A 9367-nucleotide genomic window follows, 5' to 3' on the forward strand; every position below is an offset into this window, starting at 1 on the left:
CTGGTTTCTATATTGATGTGTGTTGGATTCCAGCCATGGATCACTGCAGCCTCCTTTGACTTGACACACTGGTCTGCTTCAGCTGAAGGCTGCAGGCCGAGAGACGGTGGAGACGGACCGGCAGTCACATGGTCTGCTGACCACTCTGATTAATGGCGGCCATTACTGTGTCACTGTCATCTCTCTCATTCTCCTCATAACAGGCTGCTGACGCTCCTGACACACTTCCTCTCTTTAGCACCGTCTGCTTCACCTCTGACCTCTTTCAACCACTGGCTTGATTCCTCACAAGATGTAGGTTGTTAAACCACTGGCTTTATTCCTCACAAGATGTAGGTTGTTAAACCACTGGCTTGATTCCTCACAAGATGTAGGTTGTTAAACCACTGGCTTGATTCCTCACAAGATGTAGGTTGTTAAACCACTGGCTTGATTCCTCACAAGATGTAGGTTGTTAAACCACTGGCTTGATTCCTCACAAGATGTAGGCTGTTAAACCACTGGCTTGATTCCACACAGTATGTAGGTTGTTAAACCACTGGCTTGATTCCACACAATATGTAGGTTGTTAAACCACTGGCTTGATTCAAGATGTAGGTTGTTAAACCACTGGCTTGATTCCTCACAATATGTAGGTTGTTAAACCACTGGCTTGATTCAAGATGTAGGTTGTTAAACCACTGGCTTGATTCAAGATGTAGGTTGTTAAACCACTGGCTTGATTCAAGATGTAGGTTGTTAAACCACTGGCTTGATTCAATATGTAGGTTGTTAAACCACTGGCTTGTTTCAAGATGTAGGTTGTTAAACCACTGGCTTGATTCAAGATGTAGGTTGTTAAACCACTGGCTTGATTCGAAACACAAGATGTAGGTTGGCTCTTATTTTGGTTTGCTGTTGTTAATCATAGAGATAGTTAATGAAACCATCATGTACTGGTTATACGAAGAGGAAGGAAGGAAACACACATGAAAAGACCACAACACACATGAAAAGACATCAACACCCATGAAAAGACAACCACACACATGAAAAGACCACAACACACATGAAAAGACCACAACACACATGAAAAGACAACAACACACATGAAAAGACAACAACACACATGAAAAGACCACAACACACATGAAAAGACCACAACACACATGAAAAGACAACAACACACATGAAAAGACCACAACACACATGAAAAGACAACAACACACATGAAAAGACCACAACACACATGAGAAAATCCACAACACACATGAAAAGACCACAACACCTCTCATCCTCCTCTTAAAGAGTACACCTTCTACTCAGCAGAGCACCAATCCTATTCACACTTAGATTACTTTCTGGAGAGTAACTCAGTGATTAAAGACACCTGGGACACACAGATTCACCCCGTCACTATCAGTGACCATGACCTGTCACTATGACGTCACTACCAGTGACCATGACCTGTCACTATGACGTCACTATCAGTGACCGTGACTTGTCACTATGACGTCACTACCAGTGACCATGACCTGTCACTATGATGTCACTATCAGTGACCGTGACCTGTCACTATGACATCACTACCAGTGACCGTGACCTGTCACTATGACGTCACTACCAGTGACCGTGACCTGTCACTATGACGTCACTATCAGTGACCGTGACCTGTCACTATGACGTCACTACCAGTGACCGTGACCTGTCACTATGACGTCACTACCAGTGACCGTGACCTGTCACTATGACGTCACTACCAGTGACATGACCTGTCACTATGACGTCACTACCAGTGACCGTGACCTGTCACTATGACGTCACTACCAGTGACCGTGACCTGTCACTATGACGTCACTATCAGTGACCGTGACCTGTCACTATGACGTCACTACCAGTGACCGTGACCTGTCACTATGATGTCACTACCAGTGACCGTGACCTGTCACTATGACGTCACTACCAGTGACCATGACCTGTCACTATGACGTCACTACCAGTGACATGACCTGTCACTATGACGTCACTACCAGTGACCATGACCTGTCACTATGACGTCACTACCAGTGACCATGACCTGTCACTATGACATCACTACCAGTGACCGTGACCTCTCACTATGACAGTCACTACCAGTGACATGACCTGTCACTATGACGAAAGAATTAGAAGATAAAATCAAGACCATAGAGACAGCTCATGCTGCTTCCAATGACAACGCTTATTAACAGAGTTAAAGAGATTAAAAATGCATTTGAATGAAATAATTGAACACAAAACACAATTTCACCTACAGAGATTACGCTGGGAGAACTTTGAACATGGAAATAAATCCAGAAAACTCTGAGCCAATCAGTTAAAACGAAATAAAGAAAAGTGTACAATCTCCTCAGTTAAAACTCAAAATGGTGAAATCACTTGTGGCCCTCAGGAAATAAATACTACTTTCAGAGAATTCTATAAAAAACTTTACTCTTCACAAATTGACCTTCACAATCTGAACTAGAGACTTTCTGAACAGTTGACCTCCAACATTAAAAGACGAACAGATCCAAGGTCTAGAAGCTTCTGTATAAGTAGAAGAACTGCATGAAGCTCTCAAGCTCCAGGACCTGATGGTAAAGCTCCAGGACCTGACGGTAAAGCTCCAGGACCTGACGGTAAAGCTCCAGGACCTGATGGTAAAGCTCCAGGACCTGATTGATACTCTACTGAATTTTACAAAGAATTTTGGCCTTTAAGATAAGATAAGATAAGATAAGATACTTTACTCTCACCAATTTATTTTAGAACAATTGAGGAGATTAAAGAATGTTTATCTCTCCTCCACATATGAACTGTGCAAATATTAGTATTCTTCTTAAACCAGATCCTACACTACCATCTAGCTATCGCCCAATATCACTAATCAATGTGCAGTACATAGACACTATGGGGTATGTCTGAAAAGTTCCTCCTAACTCCTTATCTATTGACTTTCACTGAACCCTGGAAGTGTTTAGTGTCTCGGCCATGACAACGAATGTCTGATTTCTCAATAAGGAAAGGAAAGGAGGCTGGTTGATTCCTTGAGAGCCTCCTTTAGCCTAGGAAACACTGATGCTTCCTTTAGCCGAGGAAACACTGATGCTTCCTTTAGAGCCTCCTTTAGCCTAGGAAACACTGATGCTTCCTTTAGCCGAGGAAACACTGATGCTTCCTTTAGAGCCTCCTTTAGCCTAGGAAACACTGATGCTTCCTTTAGAGCCGCCTTTAGCCTAGGAAACACTGATGCTTCCTTTAGCCTAGGAAACACTGATGCTTCCTTTAGCCTAGGAAACACTGAGGCTTCCTTTAGAACCTCCTTTAGCCTAGGAAACACTGATGCTTCCTATAGCCTAGGAAACACTGATGCTTCCTTTAGCCTAGGAAACACTGAGGCTTCCTTTAGAACCTCCTTTAGCCTTGGAAACACTGATGCTTCCTTTAGCCTAGGAAACACTGATGCTTCCTTTAGAGCCTCCTGTAGCCTAGGAAACACTGATGCTTCCTTTAGCCTAGGAAACACTGAGGCTTCCTTTAGAACCTCCTTTAGCCTAGGAAACACTGATGCTTCCTTTAGCCTAGGAAACACTGATGCTTCCTTTAGCCTAGGCAACACTGATGCTTCCTTTAGAGCCTCATTTAGCCTAGGAAACACTGATGCTTCCTTTAGCCTAGGAAACACTGATGCTTCCTTTAGCCTAGGAAACACTGATGCTTCCTTTAGAGCCTCCTTTAGCCTAGGAAACACTGATGCTTCCTTTATAGCCTCCTTTAGCCTAGGAAACACTGATGCTTCCTTTAGCCTAGGAAACACTGATGCTTCCTTTAGAGCCTCATTTAGCCTAGGAAACACTGATGCTTTCTTTAGACTAGGAAACACTGATGCTTCCTTTAGCCTAGGAAACACTGAGGCTTCCTTTAGAACCTCCTTTAGCCTAGGAAACACTGATGCTTCCTGTAGCCTAGGAAACACTGATGCTTCCTTTAGAGCCTCCTTTAGCCTAGGAAACACTGATGCTTCCTTTAGAACCTCCTTTAGCCTAGGAAACACTGATGCTTCCTTTAGAGCCTCCTTTAGCCTAGGAAACACTGATGCTTCCTTTAGCCTAGGAAACACTGATGCTTCCTTTAGAGCCTCCATTAGCCTAGGAAACACTGATGCTTCCTTTAGCCTAGGAAACTCTGATGCATCCTTTAGAGCCTCCTTTAGCCTAGGAAACACTGATGCTTCCTTTAGAGCCTCCTTTAGCCTAGGAAACACTGATGCTTTATTTAGCCTAGGAAACACTGATGCTTCCTTTAGCCTAGGGAACACTGATGCTTCCTTTAGAACCTCATTTAGCCTAGGAAACACTGATGCTTCCTTTAGCCTAGGAAACACTGATGCTTCCTTTAGAGCCTCATTTAGACTAGGAAACATTGATGCTTCCTTTAGAGCCTCCTTTAGCCTAGGAAACACTGATGCTTCCTTTAGCCTAGGAAACACTAATGCTTAATTTAGCCTAAGAAACACTGATGCTTCCTTTAGAGGCTCCTTTAGCCTAGGAAACACTGATGCTTCCTTTAGAGCCGCCTTTAGCCTAGGACACACTGATGCTTCCTTTATAGCCTCCTTTAGCATAGGAAACACTGATGCTTCCTTTAGAGCCTCCTTTAGCCTAGGAAACACTGATGCTTCCTTTAGAGCCTCCTTTAGCCTAGGAGACACTGATGCTTCCTTTAGAGCCTCCTTTAGCCTAGGAAAAACTGATGCTTCCTTTAGCCTAGGAAACACTGATGCTTCCTTTAGAGGTTCCTTTAGCCTAGGAAACACTGATGCTTCCTTTAGAGCCGCCTTTAGCCTAGGAAACACTGATGCTTCCTTTAGAGCCTCCTATAGCCTAGGAAACACTGATGCTTCCTTTAGAGCCTCCTTTAGCCTAGGAGACACTGATGCTTCCTTTAGAGCCTCCTTTAGCCTAGGAAAAACTGATGCTTCCTTTAGCCTAGGAAACACTGATGCTTCCTTTATCAAAGGGGATCAGCTCCTGCTGCCCCACAATTCCTTGCAGCGACAACATTTAAAGGGCCAGCTCATCAGAGCGTTCAGAGAAACTCAGGATGAGTGAAAAGCAGCAGATCATGTCAGTTACCAAAGAATAATCTGCTGGAACAACTTGAACTCATCTAAAACCCAAATGAGCTTTTTATAGTCCATTTTCACAAACTGGTATTTCTTTCCTCGCCATGGCTGACGTCACTAACTTGTACCGCCGTCGCTTTGTTATGACGTCACTAACTTGTACCGCCGTCGCTTTGTTATGACGTCACTAACTTGTACCGCCGTCGCTTTGTTATGACGTCACTAACTTGTACCGCCGTCACTTTATTATGACGTCACTGACTTGTACCGCCGTCGCTTTGTTATGACGTCACTAACTTGTACCGCCGCCGCTTTGTTATGACGTCACTGACTTGTACCGCCGTCGCTTTGTTGTGACGTCACTAACTTGTACCGCCGTCGCTTTGTTATGATGTCACTGACTTGTACAGCAGTCGCTTTGTTATGACGTCACTAACTTGTACCGCCGTCGCTTTGTTATGACGTCACTAACTTGTACCGCCGTCGCTTTGTTATGACTTCACTAACTTGTACCGCCGTCGCTTTGATATGACGTCACTAACTTGTACCGCCGTCGCTTTGTTATGACGTCACTAACTTGTACCGCCGTCGCTTTGTTATGACGTCACTAACTTGTACCGCCGTCGCTTTATTATGACGTCACTAACTTGTACCGCCGCCGCTTTGTTATGACGTCACTGACTTGTACCGCCGTCGCTTTGTTGTGACGTCACTAACTTGTACCGCCGTCGCTTTGTTATTATGTCACTGACTTGTACAGCAGTCGCTTTATGATGTCACTAACTTGTACCGCCATCGCTTTGTTATGACGTCACTAACTTGTACCGCCGTCGCTTTGTTATGACGTCACTAACTTGTACCGCCGTCGCTTTGTTATAACGTCACTAAGTGAAAGTGTCCGACTGCCACACTAACGTGATCACTTTTCACTAACTCCTTTAGGAAGCCTCTCAACACCTTTCTTTAACTCCTTTAGGAAGCCTCCTAACACCTTTCCTTAACTCCTTTGTCAGAGGAGAGAACAGGAGTGTCAGACCTCTGCGCGTTACAGCCAGTGAAGGATCCAGCAGGTTCCTCAGAACAGCTCCTGCAGAACCACCAGCTCAACTACGCCATCAAGACGGATCTGAAGAAGCCCAGCAGTGACGGACAGAAGCTCCGAAGAAGATTTTGTTTTCAGGATTTTTCACCAAATTGTATTTGTCTGGCACTGAAAACATGCTAATTATCTGAAATTAAGACAGAAAAAAGGTTTTAAAGGCCGAGGGAAATGAAAATTCCACCTCCAAAACACTCTGGCTGTCGCTTCTCGGGACATTTTTATGCTAACTGGCTGAAGGGTTAGGGTTAGCTGACAAACAGAGCCAGTTGATCTGCTCGGTTAACCGCTTCTGACCAGCCCGGAAGTAGCAGACGGTAATAGAGTGACATCACGAGTTGTGCACACGCTCAAGTTGTGTTTACATTATGGAGGATCAGAGTTTTGACCACGAAGAGGCTGAATTTAACCATATTTCATCATCATCATCATTTCAAACCCAGTGATTGATGAAGAAGACACAGAAGGTGGTTCTGCCATCGGTGACCCCGTCTGGAACATGTTTGAGGAAGCAGAAGACACTTCGTCCTCCATTCGTCCTCGTCTCCTCGCCTCAGCAGCCGCCAGTTTTCACCTTTGAGGCTTTGAGGCTCCTGACTTTTGGCAGAACGACCGGCTTCCTGGATCCAACACGTCCAAGAGCTAGAAGACTGAATCACTGAAGACGAGTCCAGGTGTTACTTGATGGTCGCAGCCTGAGACCAGCAGTCCACTCGTCAGGCCATGCAGCTGTCTGTCCCTCACCGCTCTCAAGCTGCTCCTGCCCTGGAGGACAGACTGTCTGCTGCTGAGAGGACAGACTGTCTGCTGCTGAGAGGGAGGACAGACTGCCTGCTGCTGAGAGGGAGGACAGACTGCCTGCTGCTGAGAGGGAGGACAGACTGTCTGCTGCTGAGAGGGAGGACAGACTGCCTGCTGCTGAGAGGGAGGACAGACTGTCTGCTGCTGAGAGTGAGGACAGACTGTCTCCCTGTCTGGTTTGGGAGACGACTCGGCTGTGGACCTGATGGACAATATGCTGTCCCTGCTGGTCCAGACCAGGGTGGATTCCTTGTCCCTCACGTTTTCCTGCACCAGCTCCTTCAGCCTTGACTACAGTAACTCCTGGTGTTTAGTCTTGACTACAGTAACTCTGGTGTTTAGTCTTGACTAGAGTAACTCCTGGTGTTTAGTCTTGACTACAGTAACTCCTGGTGTTTAGTCTTGACTACAGTAACTCTGGTGTTTAGTCTTGACTACAGTAACTCTGGTATTTAGTCTTGACTACAATAACTCTGGTGTTTAGCCTTGACTACAGTAACTCTGGTGTTTAGTCTTGACTACAGTAACTCCTGATGTTTAGTCTTGACTACAGTAACTCTGGTGTTTAGTCTTGACTACAGTAACTCCTGGTGTTTAGTCTTGACTACAGTAACTCTGGTGTTTAGTCTTGACTACAGTAACTCCTGGTGTTTAGTCTTGACTACAGTAACTCTGGTGTTTAGTCTTGACTACAGTAACTCTGGTGTTTAGTCTTGACTACAATAACTCTGGTGTTTGGTCTTGACTACAGTAACTCCTGGTGTTTAGCCTTGACTACAGTAACTCTGGTGTTTAGTCTTGACTACAGTAACTCTGGTGTTTAGCGTTGACTACAGTGACTCCTGGTGTTTAGTCTTGACTACAGTAACTCTGGTGTTTAGTCTTGACTACAGTAACTCCTGGTGTTTAGTTTTGACTACAGTAACTCTGGTGTTTAGTCTTGACTACAGTAACTCCTGGTGTTTAGTCTTGACTACAGTAACTCTGGTGTTTAGTCTTGACTACAGTAACTCTGGTGTTTAGCCTTGACTACAGTAACTCTGGTGTTTAGTCTTGACTACAGTAACTCTGGTATTTAGTCTTGACTACAATAACTCTGGTGTTTAGCCTTGACTACAGTAACTCTGGTGTTTAGTCTTGACTACAGTAACTCCTGATGTTTAGTCTTGACTACAGTAACTCTGGTGTTTAGTCTTGACTACAGTAACTCTGGTGTTTAGTCTTGACTACAGTAACTCTGGTGTTTAGTCTTGACTACAATAACTCTGGTGTTTGGTCTTGACTACAGTAACTCCTGGTGTTTAGCCTTGACTACAGTGACTCCTGGTGTTTAGTCTTGACTACAGTAACTCTGGTGTTTAGCGTTGACTACAGTGACTCCTGGTGTTTAGTCTTGACTACAGTAACTCTGGTGTTTAGTCTTGACTACAGTAACTCCTGGTGTTTAGTTTTGACTACAGTAACTCTGGTGTTTAGTCTTGACTACAGTAACTCCTGGTGTTTAGTCTTGACTACAGTAACTCTGGTGTTTAGTCTTGACTACAGTAACTCTGGTGTTTAGCCTTGACTACAGTAACTCTGGTGTTTAGTCTTGACTACAGTAACTCTGGTATTTAGTCTTGACTACAATAACTCTGGTGTTTAGCCTTGACTACAGTAACTCTGGTGTTTAGTCTTGACTACAGTAACTCCTGATGTTTAGTCTTGACTACAGTAACTCTGGTGTTTAGTCTTGACTACAGTAACTCTGGTGTTTAGTCTTGACTACAGTAACTCCTGGTGTTTAGTCTTGACTACAGTAACTCTGGTGTTTAGTCTTGACTACAGTAACTCCTGGTGTTTAGTCTTGACTACAGTAACTCTGGTGTTTAGTTTTGACTACAGTAACTCTGGTGTTTAGTCTTGACTACAGTAACTCTGGTGTTTAGTCTTGACTACAGTAACTCCTGGTGTTTAGTCTTGACTACAGTAACTCCTGGTGTTTAGTTTTGACTACAGTAACTCTGGTGTTTAGTTTTGACTACAGTAACTCTGGTGTTTAGTCTTGACTACAGTAACTCCTGGTGTTTAGTCTTGACTACAGTAACTCTGGTGTTTAGTCTTGACTACAGTAACTCCTGGTGTTTAGTCTTGACTACAGTAACTCTGGTGTTTAGTCTTGACTACAGTAACTCCTGGTGTTTAGTCTTGACTACAGTAACTCTGGTGTTTAGTCTTGACTACAGTAACTCTGGTGTTTAGCGTTGACTACAGTGACTCCTGGTGTTTAGTCTTGACTACAGTAACTCTGGTGTTTAGTCTTGACTACAGTAACTCCTGGTGTTTAGTTTTGACTACAGTAA

This window comes from Blennius ocellaris (assembly GCF_963422515.1).
Source record: "Blennius ocellaris genome assembly, chromosome: 19".
In the NCBI taxonomy this organism is placed as follows: Eukaryota; Metazoa; Chordata; class Actinopteri; order Blenniiformes; family Blenniidae; genus Blennius; species Blennius ocellaris.